Source organism: Amblyomma americanum, chromosome 10, assembly GCF_052857255.1.
Source record: "Amblyomma americanum isolate KBUSLIRL-KWMA chromosome 10, ASM5285725v1, whole genome shotgun sequence".
In the NCBI taxonomy this organism is placed as follows: Eukaryota; Metazoa; Arthropoda; class Arachnida; order Ixodida; family Ixodidae; genus Amblyomma; species Amblyomma americanum.
Genome location: NC_135506.1, coordinates 109,088,465 through 109,109,787, shown reverse-complemented (window position 1 = coordinate 109,109,787; position 21,323 = coordinate 109,088,465). Strand labels below are relative to the sequence as shown.

General features: G+C 47.6%; 1 pseudogene; it reads left to right on the top strand.

Annotated features, from left to right (window-relative positions):
- Positions 1-2,778: 2,778 nt before the first annotated feature.
- LOC144108623 (vascular endothelial growth factor receptor 1-like) overlaps positions 2,779-21,323 on the top strand; it is a 49,573-nt pseudogene continuing 31,028 nt past the window's right edge.

Here is a 21,323-nt window from a genome sequence, read left to right as displayed (position 1 = left end):
TTCAGAAAGGCGTCGAATCAGATGGATGCTTCCTAAACGACCTACAGTGTTTCCAGCATTTGAGACTCACAAACAATTCTGGACATAATTCATATCTCAACCACACATCAGTAACACACGCTGCAGTACCGTGCTAAAAGCTTACGCCTCACTGCACTTTAGGTCAACAATGTGCAACCTGAACATTTTTCCGACGCGTGGTGCCGACAATTACAACTACGCGTTCCGGTAAACATTAGGTTTTCAGCTGCCTCTAAACGAGTTGACGTCATCAGAAGCCCTCGTGTGACGTGAAAAACACGTAATGTATGATAACGCTGCCTGCAAACAATCCGAAACACGTTCCTTCTCCACGCGTGTTTCCAGGTAAAGATAATGGTTGCGTTTGCTTGTCGTCGTCAGCCAAAACGCCAGGCTAAAAACTGAATGCAAACAGCATATCTCCTTTTAAATCATACATACAGCAAACAGCTGCAGTATATTTCACTTGTCATTGATTTCATTCCTTGCAGAGCCACGTGTGTGAATTTTCAAGTGACGTCGCAATGAGTAATTGGGTGCCGTTTTGCAGCATCACTGTCCAACCACCTTCACGGCGTGGATTGGAGCCATATTTTTTTTCTTTCATTTTCGCAATATTGTGGCTCATCATAGACCATGTGCCAGTTTTTCGACGATCACTTCTGGCCTGGTGTCGTAGTTTATGTCGAGTGTTCAGTTCGAGAGGACAAAAATTAGAAAAAAATTGTGGGAATTAAGCACCGCAGTTTCCACTTCTGATGAGCTTTCCCGCGATGCACCGTGAAGCAGCAGCCTCGGCTAGAGGAGGGGCACAGTCCCTGGTTAGTTCACTTAACTAACAAGGGAGGGCTCCAGCGTCGCAGCACGACAGACGCCTTGCAGCTCGCGCGTGCGAGAGAGCATGACGCTCTTCGGCTGGGATCGTTGGTGCGAGCGGACGTGTCGCTCGTGGCTCCGCTCTTCTCCAGTGGAGCGAGGAAGCGGCGTGGAGACTCGCTCCCGTATCTCGTCCCGTCCAGCCTCGGAATATCCCCTGCCGTAGCGTGGGCGAACACTGGCTCGTAACATTGCTGGTGAGTCGTTAGACCTCGATTCATTAGCGTGTCTTGTTGCTAGCTGGCGCTATTGGTATTGTAGCAATAAATGCCTGTTCGTGCCTGCCAATGTGTTGTTCCTTTGTTCCCTCAGAGCAAGGCCCACGGTCGATGTGCGCTCGGTAGCGTACGCGATCACGGGGCGGGGTCTGGCGGTTTGAACTATGTCAGCCGCGATTAAGCGGGGGGAAGCGTATTTATCTCCTCCAATCAAACCCCACATCTGGCAGCCCAATGTGGGGCCTGCTCTTTGAACACTGAACGACTGTCAGTCCAGTTCAGGGATAGCTGTCTGGACTGCGCAAATGCTAAGCCTATAGTGAAATTTGATCGCTGGGCCCTGCGGCATGCTTTCTTGAGTGCGAGGTGTATTGTTCTGCAGTATGTTTGAACTCTTCGACATTCTCAGCACGTCACGTTTTCTCTAGAGTTTTTTCACGCAAGCCACTTGGTCCGCATTGCGGGAGCGTGAGGAATAGAGCTCGCGGAGTTGCCGAGCCCGAAGCGAGTGAGTACGAAGCCGCGTGGATGGTCCGCGTTTTCTGTATATATTTTTCACTGCAGTCTGTTTTTCGACTCTGGGAGTCGCGGCTCCGAGTGGCCTGGGGCCACGGTTGCGGCTACGACCTCGCTGGTATAGTAGCTCGGCAGCGGGCGCTCTGACCCCGTCGATACGGTGGGCGCCGACCGCTCAGAAGCTGCTTCGTGCAGTGTGCAGGCTAGGACCACCTCACAAGTCTGATGTCTCCTCCCGGCTGCGCGCAAGTAACCCGTCTCGGGTGCTTGTTTTGTTCACTCTCGTTGTAATTGGCAGTCAGGCCTAATGCTTTTCGGAGCTGCCTGCACCCCCGTCAGAAGAGTCAAAGCCACCGGACTGTGTTGTTGGGAGGGGCGCGTTTGGTGCCTACTCTTTTTTTAGCCTCGCACTAACTGAGCAGCCTCGTTACACTCAACAAAGGGCTTTGTTCACTCGAAATTTGCGTTTGCACAGCCACCCGACACGTTTTGCTAGCGAGTTAGGCATTGTCCCACAATAACTTTGTGGATGCCGCTTCCCCTTTCTTGACCTACTTTAAAGGCACGCCGAAAGTTTTTCGGTAATTTTGCAGAACCGGTGGAGCCACCCAGGCTTACTGTCCGGTGCACATAGTCTCGCTGCCGCCTGCTGCGACAAAGCGGCCTGTGCCCTGTTCGCCGCGTCCATCCGGGGCAGCTGTGGCTAAACCAGTCAGCAGTCACCTCCAGCTGCTGTTGCCCTGGTGACTACTGCAGAAACATGGCCTGCAGTTTTCAACTGCCTTCTCTTCGCGGGCCTGCGGGCATGGAGTCCGCGGGCCACGCTAATCGTCTCAGTGCAGACCTTCACGCCGCCTTCGGAAAAGCGCAGAAGGCTTTGTGGACGCTGTCGGCGTGACTTCCGCTGCAAGACCTGCCTCAAGTGCATGAAGACCAGGAGACTCCTCAACAGCATGCACTTTCAGGCGCTAGGGCCTATTTAAGGTTGGGGGATGTGAGGAATCAGCCTCGCAGTTTTCCCGCGATGCACCGCGCAGCAGCAGCTTCGAGGAGGGGCCCATTCCCTGGTTAGCTACCTTAACTAATAAAGGATGGCGCCAGCGTGGCAGCGCGAGAGACGGTTTCCAGCTCGCGCGCGGGAGAGAGCATGACCTTTTTTCGGCTGGGATCGTCGGCGAGAGCGGACGTGTCGCTCGTGGCTCCGCTCTACGCCAGCAAGGCGAGGAAGCGGCGGGGAGACTCGCTACCGTATCCCGTCCCGTAAGGCCTCAGAGTATCCTTGCCCTCGTGTTTGCGAACATTCACTCGCAACCTTGCGTCGGATGACCTCGATTCATTAGCGTGTTTAGTTGCTAGCTGGCGTTATCGTTGTTGTAGCAATAAAGGCCTTGTTTGTGACAGGCAATGTGTCCTTTCTTTGTTCCCTCAGAGCAAGGCGCACATCGGTTGACGTGTGCTCAGTTGAGTACGCAATCACGGGGTGCGGTCTGGTGGTTTGAACAGTGTCAACCGCGATTTAGAGAGGGGGACGTATTTATCTCCCGGGATCAAAGCCCCAAAATGAACTTGTGGCTACGAAACACGTACCTGCAGGTGTTTTATACGTGTGTTAAGAGAACCCTCTCGAATTCTCCTTGGCACCAAAAATGTATTTCTGCTAGGCCTTACAGAAAACTACGTAGTTAAACATGAACGCAATAATGACCTTTGACTTACTATCAGATATTTGAATTCTGAGACCACGTCCAGTTAATAGGAGCGCTGTTTCTAATGCGTCTAGTTTCTTCCATAAATGCCTTCAGACAGAAGCTGGAACAATACTTCTCTACAGGTCCTTTTTCCTTGCGGTTATATGATTCCCTTGTTGCTGACGTCCCCAATTCTCTTCAAATCATGCTTTCTTCAATTCTAGGATAATGTCTCCCTGAGTTCGTCTGTCAGCGAAGAATGGCTTGGTGGCCTGACGTTGAAGAGTGTCTTTGAGCTCAAAACTACGGACGTCATGAACCAAGGCAGCTACACCTGCTACTGCAAAGGAGCCACCATTCTCACATACACTACCTGCGCCACGTCAATTTATGTCTTTGTGAATGGTAAGTCCTCCTTCAATTATCTGCATAAGTGCACCGGCACTTCATTTCGGAGTCTCCCAGGTAGGACATGTACACTCCTAATTCTAGCCGTTATAAAAGACACAGTAGGAATTCACAGTTAATAAAAGGAATAAGACATACCGCAAGTATAAGAAACGCTTGTTCCAAAGTAAATATCTTAAGGAGCAAAAACGCTTGGAATGTGTTTTATTCGACGTCAATATCATTTGACCACACCATGTTCATGTGTGCTTCTTCATTAAAGCCTAAAGCCAGCCATATGTGTGTGTCGTGCGAGTGTGCGCGTGTGGGCGTGATTGTGTGTGTTCGGGGTGTTTGTGTGTGTTGCATATTTCCAGACCTTCCTTTTTTCGCTTTGGTGCCATGACCTAATCATGCGACTGCAGAATGGATATAGTCCAATAACCACCCTGACTTCCTCGTCGCTGGCGCAGACGACAACTACCTGTTCCAGCCGCAGAAGCATATGGACCAGACGGTACTCCTGAATGTGCGCTTCCGCAAGCATTCGGTGGTGCCCTGCCTGTCGACCCACTCCGGCGCCAAGGTGCAGCTCTGGAAGGACCTGGGCCAGGGTGAGATGGAAGAGGTGTTGCTGGCACCCCCCTAGGTCGAGTTCGATCCCACGCGCGGCTTCATTATCTTCTATCCGCACACCTACTACGCCGGACACTTCGTGTGTAACGGATCAGTGCCTGGCCGCGTCTACAGCGACTCCTCCTTAGCCATGGTCTTAGCCTACGTGCGTGAGTGCGCGCCTTGATCTGGTAGACGCCAGGATTTGTCTGCTCCTAGCTGCTGTCAACTGTGTACAAGTGGGACTAAATACTATAGACAACGATAGCGTGAGGTAATGACGAGGGTATAATATATCGGCTACACCCTCTGAGCGTATGCCAAGAAGCATGCGTGCGACCTCTACGCCAACAAAAATAGGAATGTCCCTGACAGGCACAGGAGTGGAACCCGGCACGCCTCAATTTTACAGCGACAGCTGTTAGGCGCCCGTCCCTGGCTTTCTCGGCGTCGGCGTAGAGCGCACCCACCGGTTGCGCTGCTCAACCTGGTTCGCATAATCCTACGGGTGGCTCTGTTTCGAACAGCCGCCTGCCAAGGCAGTGGCGCATTACTTGACCACTACAGCAGTGGCCACTTGGCTAAGCGCTTGAACAGCTGTCGCTGAATCTCGCATCACGTAGTATCAAACATCTTGGGAGTTTTTTTTTCTGGCCCTTATCTATTGATTGGTATACCACTGTGAATCATTACTAGTAACCAGAAATCTGTGTCGGTATTTCCCGATTTAAAAGCCAGTGTAACCAAAAGAAGTATGGAAAAGAATGAAGAAAATAGTAGTAATTAAATACGAGTTCAGTCTGGTTAGAAAGCGGCAACAATAGCAAGCTGCAATGGATAATTGTTAGAATCATCTTTTGGGGCAACTTAGTGAGCTTTTGGAAATATACTTATTGAAGGCTTGTAGCAAGGCCACGGGCCAGAAATGAGAGCAGTGACAGTGGCCGGGTCATGAATACTGGAAACACGTATCGTACGAAGGTCTCTATAGATATCCTTCAGCCCGCGACGTCAAGAAGATGCGGTGGCACTGATGTCAGCAGCGACTTTCGCGTGGTAGGCAAAACAGGTTCCGCCTACCCGTGTCTACCGCAGCTACCGGCGGCTGCATCATGCCTGCGCACTGCAGAAGCATCATGTATTGACCAGCTGCGTCACTGTTGGATCCGCGTAGTAGCATAAAAGGAAATTTAAATGAGCACCGATAGGTTTCTCACAGATAATTAGCGCATTAGGAAACTGCCGAACTGTAAATGAACCGCGGTAGAAGAACGCGAAGTCTGTGAGTCGATGGGTACTGTCATTCAGTGTACTTAATAGCACACAAGTCACTGCGTTCATTCACCTGAACATCAGCACAGTACGCTTATAACTGCGCATGAAAAGAAGGGAGTTATGTAGCAGCGCACGTTTTTATCACCTTGAGCCGTTGTGCACGGAGCGCCGGCATGTTCACTCGCCCCCAAGGCATGCGTTTTTTTGTTATCAGCACAGAATGTTTTAATGGTGCGTTTTAAGGCATCTAATAATTACTTGAAGCTGTTGGTTCATATGACGGACATAATTATTTGATTCGAGTAGAAAGAAGTCTGGAAAGTTGTGTCAATCTTGCGCAGTCACGTTGGCGTGCTTAGTATAGCGTACCTTAAGTGTGCTAAAAGCCACATGCTTTTTTCATTGCGACATGCATGTGTCATGAGCTGTTTTATAAAGTAGTACATGTTCGCGCAGCTTGACTAGAAAAAGCAGCCGCAGCCGGGCTACTATCAGAGGCACGTAGCGAGATTGAGAAGGGACGCGGCAAAGAAAAGTGTTTTCTTGCGATATGTACATAAATTTGGAGCAAATATGAAAATGCTACGCTAGATTCAATTATGAGTTTTATTTTAGCTATACCTGGTTTAGTTTTTCGGTAATTATAATTAACACCCTCGTCAAGTCAACCCAAGCCCTTAAAAAAATATAGAAAGGACGCAAATTATTTCATAACAGCATGTTCACACAGCTCTGTTCTGTATGATGACTCTACTAGTTCTGTTTTTAGATGATCAGTAGTTTTACATGCACACTTATATGAAATCGTCTCTTACAAAAACATCTAACATAGTGCTGCACGTCTAGGGAGAGAAATCGAGAGATTTATTATACTCCTCAATGTCTCAGGAATCATTTGGGAGAAATAGAATCATTATAATTTTACGCTTTACTAAATTACGAAGGTCTGAGTGATGGCAATCGCAGAAAATCTGAAAGTTAAGAAAACAAACCTTAAGTTTATTCCCTCGTTTATGGCCTCTTCGCCTGAGCTTTGGTCAAAGAAATTCGGCACTGAAATAATGAAAACTTGAAATACATCAAAGAAATTACCTCACAATTTTCGAAGACCACATATCTAAAAAGCGTAATTTATAAATTTCTACTGATTATTTCCCTATAATTTTCCGTCATGAAAGAGCAGACCCAGGCTGGGAAAGAAAATAATTCCAGAAATAAAACATTTTACCAAATCGACAAATTTAACAAGGGCAGAAGTCGGCCTGGCTGGTGCGTGATCTTGCGGCTTAAAACAGCGCTTAATCGAGACACAGGAGAAGGGGACACAGCGCTGTCCCCGCTTTTCGCACAGCGTGACACGTGTATCAACCGACGGTGAGCGCTCGTCTGCTCAGCCGAAACAACCCCAGAGCTTCTCCTCGCTGCTGTTTGGAAGTAAAATCATTCCGGCAAGCGCAGAGTGTCAAGAACTAATTTTATTCTAGCTCAGGGCATTTTTCCAAACGGTATGAAAATTGCCAGAGTGGTTGTTTTGCGCGACGGTGGCTCATATGACAATATAAACAACTACAGACCTATATCTGTCCTTCCTGTGTTTTCAAAGCTGCTAGAACATTTGATCAAAATTAGATTATGTAAGTTCGTTGATGACAGACAAATTTTTGCTAATGAATAGTTCGTGCTTCGTCAGAAGCGGTCAACTGAAATGGCACTGCTTAGTATAAAAAAAATAATTTCTAATGTGGATGACAAACAGTACACAGACGGAGTTTTTATTAAATTTCTGAAAGGCTTTTGACTATTAAATATGACAAATTATTTTCTAAGCTACCGTTTTATGGCATTCGAGGAGTTGCCTTAATTCTGATCAGCAGTTATTTTTCCGGTCGCGTGCTGTCCACATATCTGAATGGCCATCAGACACAACTAGGCTAAATATTATATGGTGTCCCACAAGTGTCAATTGTGGGTGCAATATTCTTTATTTTTATATTACTGATATCATAGCCATCGCAAGAACTCCTGCAGTAATTCTTTATGCAGACGAAACAAACCAGTGTGTTTCTTTCCGGCATGCGTGTTAATAAAATTCAGTCCGAGGTTAATGCATGGTTTTATGATATATCCTTATGTTTGAATATAAATAAACTAGAATTCATTGTTAGTAAAACAAAGGCTATTGTATTTAAAGCTCAACACAAGCCTGATAATTTTGGTATTCAGCTTACTTTCAAAAACAGTGTAATTGAACGCGGTTGTTTCTACAAAACTTTAGGTGTCATGTTTGGAGAACACTTGAGCTGGACCCTACATATTAATAAGATTCATGCCAGCATATTCAGGTCATTGTGTATGCTGTATAAAATTAGAAACCTTGTTTCCAAATGGCTGAAGTGGTATTTATATTACACCTTAATTCATTCGAATTTTCACTATTGTTTACTACTTTCTGGGTGTACAACAAAAACTAACCTCATGAGGTTGATAACGTTTCAGAAAAAAGCCATGCGATAAGTCGAAAATCTTGCCTATAATTATCACGCAAGTTTGTATATTTTAGAGCACTCCGTTTTATAGGTGGATCAATTATTTGAATTTAAATTGCATTGTCATGTGGATCAAATATTTGAATTGAAATTGCTTTGCCATGTTTTTAAAGAATACAAACTGTATCGATCTAAATATCTTGAAATACATTCAAGTAGTAATGATCCTTATAAGTTAAGCCACAACTACTACCGAACGCCACTTGTGCGAACTAACTATCGTACCCAAATTCTTTCCTATTTAATTCCCAGTATTCTTAATAGACATACACATGCCATGAAAATTATTCAGAAATATCGGTCCGCGAAATCTTAAAAAAAATGCTTCATATTACCTACTTTCTCGTTCCTGCGATGAATTGGTTGTTGATAGAAATACTCTTGTTCCTGATGTTTCATTGACTGTGTAAATTTGGTTGTATTTCTGACTTGATTATACCTTGTAACTATTCAGTGTATAATTTTGTCATTGAAAAAGTACGCACTTTCAACATTTTTTAGTTTGTTTAAAAGTGCGTTTTATATCTAATAAGGGCATGAAGTTCTTGTTCCTTTTGCTGCCTATTATGAGCTGAGCCACGGTTGCTTGGGCCCCGTCAGGCAGATCACATCTGCCTTTTTCTCCTGGACTCGAGACCTTGTTGTTTGAATCAAGATTATCTATCTATCGTCTGACGTTACCCGCGGCGGTGGCTCAGTGGTTAGGAAGCTCGGCTACTGATCCGGAGTTCCCGGGTTCACTTCATGCCCTTATTAGATAGAAAACGCACTTTTAAACCAAGTAAAAAATGTTGAAAGTGCGTACTTTTTCAATGACAAAATTATACACTGAATAGTTACAAGATATGAATCAAGTCAGAAATACAACCAAATTTACGGGCGCTGTGCGATGTAAGCGCACGTTAATGATTCCGAAATGGCCGCCATTATTGTGGAGCCCTCCACAACTACACGTCTTCCTTCCTTGCTTCTTTCACTCCCTCCTTTATCCCTTCCCTTACGGCGCTTTTCAGGTGTCCGCCTGCACGTGAGACAGGTACTACGCCATTTCCTTTCCCCAAACACCAGTTTTACTTTTTCCCTTATGGCGAGGTTCAGGTGTCTGCCGATATGTGAGGCAGATACTGCGCCATTTCCTTTCCCTAAAAACCAATTTTCATTTCAAATCTTTGAAGCACCTTAGACCCGCCGCGGAGGCTCAGTGGTTAGGGCGCTCGACTACTGATCCGGAGTTCCCGGGTTCGAACCCGACCGCGGCGGCTGCGTTTTTATGGAGGAAAAACGCTAAGGCACCCGTGTGCTGTGCGATGTCAGTGCACGTTAGAGATCCCTGGGTGGTCGAAATTATTCCGGAGCCCTCCTCTACGGCACCTCCTTCTTCCCTTCTTTCACTCCCTCCCTTGTCCCTTCCCATACGGCGCGGTTCAGGTGTCCAACGATATATGAGACAGATACTGCGCCATTCCGTTCCCCAAAAACCAATTATTATTATTATTAAGCGCCTTAGCGTTTTGCCTCCATAAGAACGCTGCCGCCGCGGTCGGATTCGAACCCGGGATATCGAGTTCCTGGGTTTGAACCCGACCACGTAAGCTGCGTTTTTATAGAGGAAAAACGCTAAGCCGCCCGTGTGCTGTGCTATGTCAGAACACGTTAAAGATCCCCGTATGTATTGAAATTATTCCGTAGCCCTCCACTGCAGCACCTCCTTCTTCCTTTTTTCTTTCGCTCCCTCCTTTATCCCTTCCCCTCCGGCGCGGTTCAGGTGTCCAACGATGTATGAGACAAATACTGCCCCATTCCCTTTCCCCAAAAACCAATTATTATTATGAAGCGAGAGGCTTCACTACGCTAGATTTTCGAGCCATCAGCGGCGCCGCAAGTTCGACCTGGAATGTAGGTAAAGGTCCGCACGGCCGCAAGTTTCACCTTGAATGCAGCTAGAGGTCAAACCATGAGCATAATTGGTGGTAGTCCGGTTCGACACATGACGTCGGCTACAGCAGCGACACCATCAGCTTTTACACCAAGTATCTCTACGTTGACCTCTGACATTTACCATTTGACATCTAATCTTTGACCTCGACTTTTGGCCTCGACCTTCGGTTAAGAGGGAGAGCGGCTGCCGGCCTCGCATGGGCAGGTCATGAAAGTGGGTACTGCATAAAACGCCGGTGCACTTTGATGCGTTCAGCGGAACGCTAGGTGTGATCGATGCGACGTGTGCCGGGCTAGAGAGAACTAGAAGAGAGAGTGTGTCAAACGCCTATGCCGCCTGTGTATCAAAATTGAGGCAAAAAAGTGCACTTTCCGCTAGGATCGCTGCGAACGTTATACTTCCCTAGGTGCTTTTTAAAGGCGGCAGAACCCGCTCGCTGCGTAGCGTTGTGGTTAGTGAACTCTCATCACATGCGCAAGACCAGGATTCGATTACCGCTGAACGAACAATTTGCCTTATTTTGAGTCACAGTTTGTTCTTGTGCAAGCAAGACTTTGTAGCTAAAAAAAACCAAACGACACCGAAGCGGTGTGGTCGAGGCACCTCTAGAGGCGGCGGGCGGCGTAACTCCCGGAGAGAGTGAGAGAGAAAAACTTTATTGGCGCCGAAAATTTGTCGATTCAGCGTGACCCGGGTGTCTTCATGTTGAAGTTCCGAGTCTTCCAGGGGTGACGCCCTTATTCCAGGGCCTCATTGAGTCTTTCTACCTCACACACATGCTGGACCAGCCCTTTTTGGACCGCCAGCACGATGCTGATGAGCAGGCTCTCCCACTGTTCCGCATTGGACTCTTTTAGTTTATGGAATGAATAATTGTTTCTACACTCCCATGTAATATGGTATAATGTGGGGGTGGCTGCACACCAATTGCATGTGTCCGCGTACTGGTTCGGAAACATTTTGTGAAGTATGTGTAAGTTATGAAAGCTTCCTGTTTGCCGTCTACGCCAACCTACTGCCTCATATTGCGTTAATAGCTGGTGTGGTGGAGGATACGCTATCCTCTGTCCTCTGTAGTGATTTAGGATTTCCACGTATGATGGTTCCACCGTTGTGGTGGGCTCAGGGTCACATGATGTATCTCCTCGGTTTAAGCTCGCGAGCTATATCGTCGGCCCTCTGATTCCCAGTCACTCCGGGGTGCCCCGGCACCCAGATAATTTTGTGCTGAATTTCTTTGTTCGGGGGTCCCGCCTGGAGGATGAATGCGTAGCGCTCCCTTGCTGATCCTACCATTAGTGTAGTGCCTGCATGCTTCTTTGGAGTCAGTGATTATTGTGAGCGATTTATTTCTGCGGTATCCTTCAGCTACTGCTAGCGCAACAGCAGCTTCTTTCCCCTCGGATACTCGGCAGCCGCTCTGTGACATACTGGTGACTAGGTCCCCTTAATGGTTCATCACCACCGATGCTACTCTGTGTTCCTTTGTGTTTCTGTTCCATCGATGCAAAACCGCATCTGTGTGTACTACATTTGTTTTTTCAGCTAAGTGCTTTGATACATACTCTCCCTCGCAGCCCTTCTCCCTGCGTGCAGATTAGGATCCATGTTGCGAGGGATTGGGCACACCCTGATTGTTTGGAGAATGTTATCAGGCATGCCCGCAACCCTATCTTCCACTTCTTCACTTAAGTAGCCCAGACTTCGGAGGAGCGCTCGGCCGGTAGTTTACTGCTGGAGCCTGTACATTTGTGCCCCTAATTGAGCTTCCTTTAGCTCGTCAAACGTATTGTGGACTCCCAACTTGAGGAGCTTGTCGTTTGACGTACTTGGTAGATTTAGGGCCGTCTTGAAAGCCTTCCTGATTAAAGTGTCTGCTTGTTCTTTTTCGTGCTGTGTCATCTTGTGGCAGGGGAGCGAGTATGTTATGTGGCTGACCACCAGGCTCTTGACTAACTTGATCGTGTCACTCTCCTTCATGCCAAATCTCTGTGATATTCAGGTGATCATTCTGCTGACCTGTTGCATTGATTGTTGGAGGAAGCTTAGGGTGTGGCTGCACTGCCCGCTGCTTTGGATCCACATTCCCAACACTCTGATCATGTTGAGTTCCGGGAGGACCTCCCCTTAAATTTTTATGTTGTATATTTCTTTGGATGGTCTCTTGCCCACTTGCAGAATTTTCGGCTTCTCGGTGGCGAATGCCAGGCTTCTCTCTCTGACGTAGTTCTCACCGCATGTGGCTGCCTGCTGCAGGAGATCTTGTTTTTGCCCTGGGGAGCCCTGGCTGATCCAGATCGTTATATCATCGGCGTACATAGCGTGCTGTATCCCCTCTATCTGGCTCAGCTGCCTGCCTAGCCCAATCATGGCTATGTTTAAGTAGACCGCGAGATCACTGAGCCTTGCGGGGTGCCTTTGTTTGGTTTTTCGAAGACCTTGCTGCGTAGGTACCCCAGTCCAACCGTAGCTGTGCAATTTGACAGAAAGGCCCTTACGTAGTCGTGTACTCTTCTTCCGCAGTTGGTGGTGGTTAGCCCTTCCATGATGGCGTCATGGCTGACGTTATTGAACGCGCCCTTGATGTCCAGGGCTAAGATGATGTTCTCCCCTGTTTTTGGGGCGGCTTCTGCGACTTCCTCCTTGATCTGTAAGAGGATGTTCTGCGTCGATAGATTTGTTCTGAAGCCGAACATACTGTGCGGGTACAGATCATCTTCCAGGTACTGTTGTATTCTCCTTGTGATGACTCTCAAAAAGCTTTCCTAGGCACGACGTGAGCAGAGATAGGGCGCAAATTGTTTATCTCCAACTTCTTGCCTGGCTTGGGAATCATCACAACTTCTGCATGCTTCCATTCCCGTGGCAGTGTGCCTTCTGTCCACAGTGTATTGGGGTAGTCTGTAAGTTGCATCACCGCTTCATCGCTGAGGTTGCGAATTAGCGAGTTTCTGAATTGATCGGCTCCTGCTGCTGTGTTTCTGGTAACCGCCCTGATGGTCGCATAGACCTCTTCCTTGGTTATCGGCCTGTCGAGGTGCGGGTTCTCCTCCCCTTGATATTCTCCTTGGTATCTTGCGGCTTGTCTGTGCCATAGCACTTCTTCTTGACCGCCTCCAGGATCTCTTCATCTGACTCTTTGCTGTTGTGGGCCAGCCTCTGGATTGCTTTCCCACTTTCTGCTTTGGTATTTGTTGGATCCATGAGGACTATGAGTATCCTCCACGTTCTGGCCGTGCTAAGGGTGCCGTTCAGAGAGCTGCTAGATTTCTCCCACCCCTATCTGGCCAGGTGTGCCGCATACTCCCCTGCCTTCTTGGTGACCTCTGCGACCTTGAGTCGTAGCTTCCTGTTAAGCTTCTGTCTTCTCCATCTTTTTGTGAGCCCTCGCCTTGCTTCCCATAGCCTAAACAGCCTCGGATCCACTTCCGGTGTGACTTGCGTTCTGTCTAACTCTTGCGTGTTTTGTTCCTGCAACTCTTTCAACTGCTTGCTCCATTCCTCTATTGAGGTGATTGCGCCGCCCGGAGAAAAACTCGCGTTGATTCCGCGGCGAATGCGAAGGCCATATGAAAGACCGCGCTCGCACCTCTCGAGACCGACCGTGATTTTAACAAGGTGAAGTCCACGGTGGCAGCAAGGCGGCGCTGCACAAACTTCAGTTTCGGTTGATAATAATAATAATAATAATAATAATAATAATAATAATAATAATAATAATAATAATAATAATAATAATAATAATAATAATAATAATAATAATGGACTTCACCTTGTAAAAATCACGGTCGGTCTCGAGAGGTGCGCGCGCGCTCTTTCATATGGCCTTCGCATTCGCCGCGGAGGCAACGCGAGTTTTTCTCCGGGAGTTAAGCCGCCCGCCTCCGCTAGAGGTGCGACGACCCCACCGCTCGCTCCCCGCCTGCATCTCCGGCGGCGGGTAGCTTTTGCCTGGTTTTGCGCTGTAGCCCGCTGGTTCATGGTATGCGCAGAACCGAAATCAAAGAAAACAAAAGGCTGATGCTTAAGTTGCGCATTTGCAACACAGTCCACGTGTGCACAGATTCTTCGTCACAAACTTTGCTAGCTGAAAACATTTAAAATGAGGAATCGCTCTCCTATTCCCCAGAACTATGTCGAGCATTCGTGGTCTTAAATCTATAAGTAAATACTTTGATCACTTGCTCTCGTATATGTCATGGTCCGTGATTACATGACAAGTTAATGCTAAGGGGAAGAAAATCAAAACTGAGAGAACGAAACTTTTGCGCTCGTTTCATAAAAATGTACTATCCGGCGGAAAAAAAATTCTCTACAACGCTTGAGCCATAAATACGATAGCGCCGTAGCTGGTGGCTTGAGACGATACTTGAGTCGTTCAACTATCAAATTAAATGATTTCTGGGAGGTGTATACAGTACTTAATTACGCCGATAATTTTTCGAATGCCCTGAATGAACTTATTTTCTCCCTCATATTCATCACAGCCTCCTGAACCGAGAGGCCTTTATCGATATCTCAAAAGAATGCTAATTACTAAAGTGCGAGCAAGTAAGAAGCATTGTAATGCATTGTGCTGTGCTCGAAGCAAATGGCTCGCGGCCTCTCCGCTTTTCTTGTCAAGCGAGAGGCGACCCGATTTCTCTGGAATGACTGTAGCTGATTGCAAGTCTCTCTTCACGTTCAAAATTGTTGTAAGCGCTTCAGGCGTGTTTCAAGTTTCTTGTCAACTTGAAATTTTCATGACCGAGAGCGGCCGTCATTCTGGCCTTCGTTGACCGCGCACTTGTTTTATCGCTGCGGCATTGAACTGCATATGCTTTCTGTTTGGTGACATGAGTTAGCCCCAACAAACAATTTTCGAGTTGGATGCAAGCTTACTTGTCGTCATTCTGGCTTGACTAACGTTAACAGAACGCAATATATACAACCAGTGCAAGCAGCGTAGAGAGAGAGAGAGACTCTTTAATGAAGAAACAGAGAATTTAGCCGGCGTTTTAATATCGCTGGCATGCTACTCTGCGTAGGGAGGGGAATTTGGGAGATAAAGACTGAAGGAGAGCAGCGTGGAAGAGATGGAAAAAAAGAAAAAAAAACGAAGATAAAATGCAGCCATGAAATGGGTACTAAGGATGCAGTGGCGAGTATTGATGTAACCTATGGAATGATGGAGTGCATAGTCCGACGAATGAGCTGACGAAGTTCACTGCAAGAAGAATGCATGAAGGTAACCTGGAAGTGAATTTAGAGCTTATCGAGATGTCCAATGTCTTTTAAATATGTAAAAAGAAAGTTCATTGCAAGTCTCTGTTGCCTGAAGCAGGCTAAGGGGCCTTAAACTTTGTCCATTGTTAGGGGCACTGGGCAGAGCTTCTGCATGCAATGTTCATAGTACGAACGCTCGTTAGCATACGCAGGGCACTCAAGCAGGATATGTTCCACAGTTTCTATCGAAGCACAGTTGTCACAATGCGGACTGCTCATTTGTCCAGAACTGTAACGCAGGCCATTTCTATATGCAGCATTCAGACGAAGTCGGTGATAAAGTGTTTCGAGTTGTCGAGGAATTCTGGGTGAGAGTCTTGATCTAAGATGTGGGTCGATTGAGTGAAGAAATTGGTACTGATGTGTCGGCAAACTCCAAAGCCGATACGGTTCTTCGTACGCAAAACTTTTAGCCATTTGGGACTCATCAGATTTCGTGAGAAAACTTCGAATGTATCTCTGATGTTGATGGCCCTTACGGGCCGCTTCATCTGCTTTTTCATTAGCCATAATGCCACAGTGAGCAGGTGCCCACTGAAATGTTATGCAGTGGCCTGCGGCAATAGCTAAATGATGGATATACCCAATGTCCAGGGAAACTGGCTGGTGATTCGTTTTCTTCAGCAGGTTGGCCAGGATCTGCAGAGATGCTTTTGAATCGGTGAAGATAACCCAACGGCCGGCGGTTCGGCGCAGGATGTAAGAAACAGCTTCCTTAATGCCGTGAAGCTCAGCTGTTGTAGAGGAGGTCCTCCGCTGCAGCCGGTAAGAAAGGGCATGGCCTGTTGAGGGCACATAAAGGCCACAAGAAGAAGTTTCTTTAGTAGTTGAACCATCGGTGAAGATATGGGTGTGCTGCGTATATTCTTCGATTAAGTAGGCGAGAGTAGCTTGCAGAAGTGCTGCCTGTGGCATGCGGCTCTTTGCATTCACACCTGGAACAGACTTCTTCACCTTTAGAGCAGAGAGTGTCCATGGAGGAAAGGCCAGAGGTAGTAGTTTCTGAGGCTGATTAATAGTAGGAAGAGGCAGGAGCTGCACTGCCTGGCCAAAGCTAGAGTTGCTGTGAGTTAGGTGGACACGGTGTAGGAAGTGCTTCTTCCCTTGCAGGACATGGCGGAGATGGGTACGCATAGTTTCCTGGGCGGCAATTACCTCTAGTGGGAGACATTCCTGCATTCTTTGTGCGAGTGGGGGCCAGCACACACTTTGCAGCGCACGGGGCCTTTACAGTGTCTTGATATGTGGCCATGCCTCTGACATCTATAGCACTGAGTTGCTGCTCCGACGTATTCAGTTACAGGGTAACTACAGAACCCCAGCGTTACTCGTTTTGGTAGCGGCGCATCTTTTGCGAATTCCAATATAACTGTGCGACGGCGTACCGCTTTTATCTTTCCACCATCCTCAGGAGTGTAGGCGATTAGCCTCCTTGCTGAGAGGACACCTTGGTTGCGTAGATATTCCTGCAGATCTTCGTCTGTGTAGGTGACACGTACATCTTGTATTTTGCCATAGCTTGCCATGTAAGAGTATGGGACTCTGGCCTCTACAGCCACTCCAGCCAGCTTAGTTACCGTGAGCAGACGGTTGGCGGCGGGCAGCGTCGATACTGTAACCATCAGGCTCCCATCCTTGTGAATGCGATGGCTGAGGACTTTTTCTTGAGCCGATGCTACAACCGCCGAAGCCACAATGTTGGGGTTGGCTTTCCATAGGCTTCCTCCTTCCTCAGTGGGCCTGAAAACTACAGGAACACCAGTAGCTCTCTTTTTCTTGTACGATACAACTGTAAATGATGCTTGGTCCATGTCCTCTGGATGGTCGGTCATAGGCTCGTTGCTGGCTTGGTCGTTGCGCAGTCTCTTGTTTGGCGGGGCTTGGTCTGTAGCCGCAACTACAGGGGCCGCTGGACCCGCCGCTGGCGCTGCTGCCATCAGTGCAGCATGGAGTTCAGCTGGCAGTGATGTTCCGTGTCGGCGTTGATACGGCGCACAGCGCCGAGGAGGTCGCTTGACGTGCTTTTGCCGGCGGCCAGGGACCCCCAGGTCGTCGTACGTCGAGGACACACGCCAAAAAGACTGGAAAACCTCTGAAGTGAGAAAATGAAGCCGAAAATTACTGACCGGTGTCAGACAGCCGGCCCACTAATCGCCGTCTTCTTCTTCGTTCCAAGCAGCGTATGCTGCCACAGATATGGATGCGTACCGAGTATTGCAAATTCATAAATTATGCATGTCCAATGAATGGCTTCAGCTACCATAAAGAGCGCCATTTTTTGTTGTCCACATATATTCACCCTGCGGCATGTCCTGAAACTGCCTAAAATATTTGGTTTAAATATCATCGTAAAACGCCTCAGATTATGCACTTGAATGCCTCCGATGCCCTTTATTTTCTTAAATTCAGGGGCTTTTACAAACATGTAAGCATTGCAAATGCTCATTTTTAGTTCCTTACATTGTAAGATAAGCCAGCTGTTAGAAAGCTCTTTGCTGTGAAATTTAGTGGAGCTCTGTTAGGTTGCGGAAAAATATTTGTGGTGCTACTTTGTTTCCTGAATGACGTGAGGAAAGTTCATGCTCACAGGAGGTTTATCGATAGTGATGACGAGGCTGCAGAAAGGTAGGAGAATAATGCAAACCCTCTCAGATAAATCTGCTCGCTCGCAAACACCGAATTCATTAAGGCAGAGCGCAGTTCCTAATTTTCCTTTGATGGCAGTTACTTCATGCTCGCTGCTACTGTAAACAAGTGACTTAATTTTCTGTTGTCATGGTGTGGGGCGGACGGTCGTGAGACGGCGGCAAACTTCCAAATGCCTTTCCAAGAGAAAATCTTAGACGTCGCGTGCTTGCCACGTGCTCTCCTCCTGCAGCCAGGGTTGGGTTCCGTCTATAACCGTTCCTTTTGCGATTGACATGACGTATTTCCTGGGCAGCACCATGAATTCTTGCTAATGCCGCTGTTGTGCAAACTTCAAGCAGCTACGCTTGAACCTTCAGGAGCTATATTTGCTCTGCAGAATCTTTTACTCTTTGAAACTTGCCATCCAAGTATTACGCGCCGCACATCATTCTTCATACTCACAAAGAACCTGCCGGAAGACGAACTATAGAAGTTGAAAGCCTTGCTATTTATCCAAATATAAGCGTAGAACGTGTTGACGTCACTGCTCGAAGCATACGTTCGATCATAAACAGTGGGACTCAAGGAGAGTGCGCGCAAACGTTAATCCGTTGTTTCTGATTTCACCCATGTCAAAGGGGCTTACTATACACTGTCTTTGCGTAAAGCGTAAGCGGCAAAATTTAAAGCTGGACGGTTACCACTGACGTGGGCCGAACTGGGACTGAGGGAGCGTTCTACTTCGGAGTGAATGGCGGTCGCAGCGGCGGAACGGTGGGGCAGTGGCGACCCCACCGAGGCGCGGCGGGAGGTGGAAACAGACCGCATTGCGAAGGCCGTAAGAAGAAAAGCGCGCGCTCCCATCGATACCGGCGTTTTGCAATTATAACGGCCGGAATTGCCGTGCCACGCAGCACCAATTTTGCGCGTTTAGAGCACACCCTATGATACTCTCCAAGCTCCGATCGGTGCTTTCAGCTGATGAGTAAGACAAACACGCCCAACAAACAGTGCTGGGAATTGTTTCGTTCAGCTTGACGTCTGCCAGATGCACAGAGTGCGTCACACAGACGTACGCTGTCACTTTAGAATGACGTCCTCTGGGGCGAGTTGGTGCATGACTGAAAAAACAGCGGCGCAATGAAGACAGCACAAGGAAGAAAAAGACAACACATGCTTACACTACCAAAGGTTTACTGGAAGATTAGGGGCACATTTATAACCCCCACTCACCATAGGACACCACTTTTATGAGTATGATGTGGCCTTCATGATTAAAAAAAGGGGATCACATAATTAGTGATAGCTCTGTATCTCTGCGAGGTAATGAAATTTCCTATCTTGAAACGTTTTTATGAAGACCTGTGGCGCCAAGAATTTTCGCTTCCTTTCCTGCGTCCGACTTCCAAACCTGGGTTTGCCTCTTGTTGTGGCTTTTACTATTACATTTTTGTTCATTTATTTTGTTTTTGTTTTGCTTTTACGTTTACAATTATTACTGCTTTTGCGTTGAATGCACGACACTGCTCTTGCTACGATTGAGTGACACTGCTATTATTATAATTTGTTTGGTTTATCTTTCTTGCTAGTGCTTTGTGTAATCATTGTATAAGCAACTGCTTTAAGCGCATTAGATAAACCTTCTGCGTTTTTTGTTTAACCTTACTTGTAATATGCATATCACTTGTTACTGGGTTGGTGTGAGCGATACAGCGGTGTCATTTAGTAAATGAGCGTCATAAATGGGCCCCATTTCGTCCAATAAACAGTTTGTAGTGTGAGCAATGCGCCGCAGTTTTTTCAGTCATGCACAACGCGCCCCACAAGCCGTCAATCTAAAGTGACAGCGTACGTCTGCGTGGCGCACTCTGTGCAGCTGGCAGACGTCCAGCTTAACGAAAGAATTCTCAACACTCGTTGTAGGGCGTGTTTGTCTTACTCATCTGCGAAAGGCACAGATCGGAGCTTGGAGAGCAACGTCAGAAATGCTCTAAACGCGCAATCAAAATTGGCGCTGCGTGAAGTCCACGGCAGCAGCAAGGCGGCGCTGCACAAACTTCAGTTTCGGCTTCAGTTGTCTTCTTTTAGCTACCCCGGCTTGTTTGCACTAAAACAAACTGTGAATTCAAATTACATAAAATAACTTGTTCCTTCAGTGCGACTCGAACCCTAGCCTCCAGAATGTCAAGCTAGTTCACTCACCACAAAGCTATGCAGCGCACGGATTCTACCGCCTCTAAAAAGGCATCTAGGGAATTATAACGTTCGCAGCGATCCTAGCGGAAATTATCCTTTTTTTGCATCACTTTTCGTCTTTCGTTTGGCACACTCTCTTTTCTAGTTCACTCTAGCAGTGCAGAACGGCAGATGTGCGCTCCGTCACAGCGTCGCGGAGAGGAGGAAAGGAGGTTTACCAGGTGTGCTGCCTACTCCCTCCGTGACGTCAAACACCTGACTGAGCGGAGCGGGAAAGCGTCTGCTGGAATCGCATGCGCAGGGCATCAAAGCGGGTTCTGAATAAACGCCGCTGCACTTTGATGCGTTCAGCCTAACGCAAGCTGTGTTCGATGCGACGCGTGCAGTGGAGGCCGCCTGTCGCTCTACCGCTAACTTAGCCAGGGAGATGCAGCTTTTCGCTTTCGACCAGGGTTAACAAGAGCTAAACTACAAGCATTTTTGTTTATTTGGTCTGACGTCAGAAGGCGCGGAACGTTCAAACATGTTATCGATCTTGATCTACAAAGCGGTAACAAAGAATTCACAATCTGTTTTTATTTATGCAGTAGTTTTTATTTATGCTGATGCAAACAAAGCAAACAATAATTACATCACGGGAAAACGACCAGTTTCGGCTGAGATGGCACTGCACATGCAAAAAATTGGTTTTTGAGGAAGCTGATTGGCGCAGCAATTTTCCCACATCTCGGCGAACACCCGAAAGGCGCTGTAAGGAAAGGGGAGAAGGTGGGATTTAAAGATGAAAGAGGTGCAGTAGTGGAAGGCTCAGCAATAATTTCGGCTACCTGAGTATATTTTAACGCTCACCGGCATCGCACAGCACACGGGCGCTTTTCCGTTTCGCCGTCATGAAAACGCGGCCGCTGCGTCAGGGTTTGAAAAGCCGAGCGCCCTGGGCCACCGCGACGGGTCACGCTGCACGTGGGTAACAAGAAAGAAGGTCAAAAACGTTCCATGTAAGTTGCCCGCATTGACTCGGATCTCCACGTATCGGCCTAGCGACGACGGGAACGAAGCAGCCGCAGCCGGTCGTGACAGGAAGCAGATAGGGGGGAATGAAAACGTCACGCGGGCCTCCGGTCAAATCTTCCGAGTTTGGCGGAGCAGATAT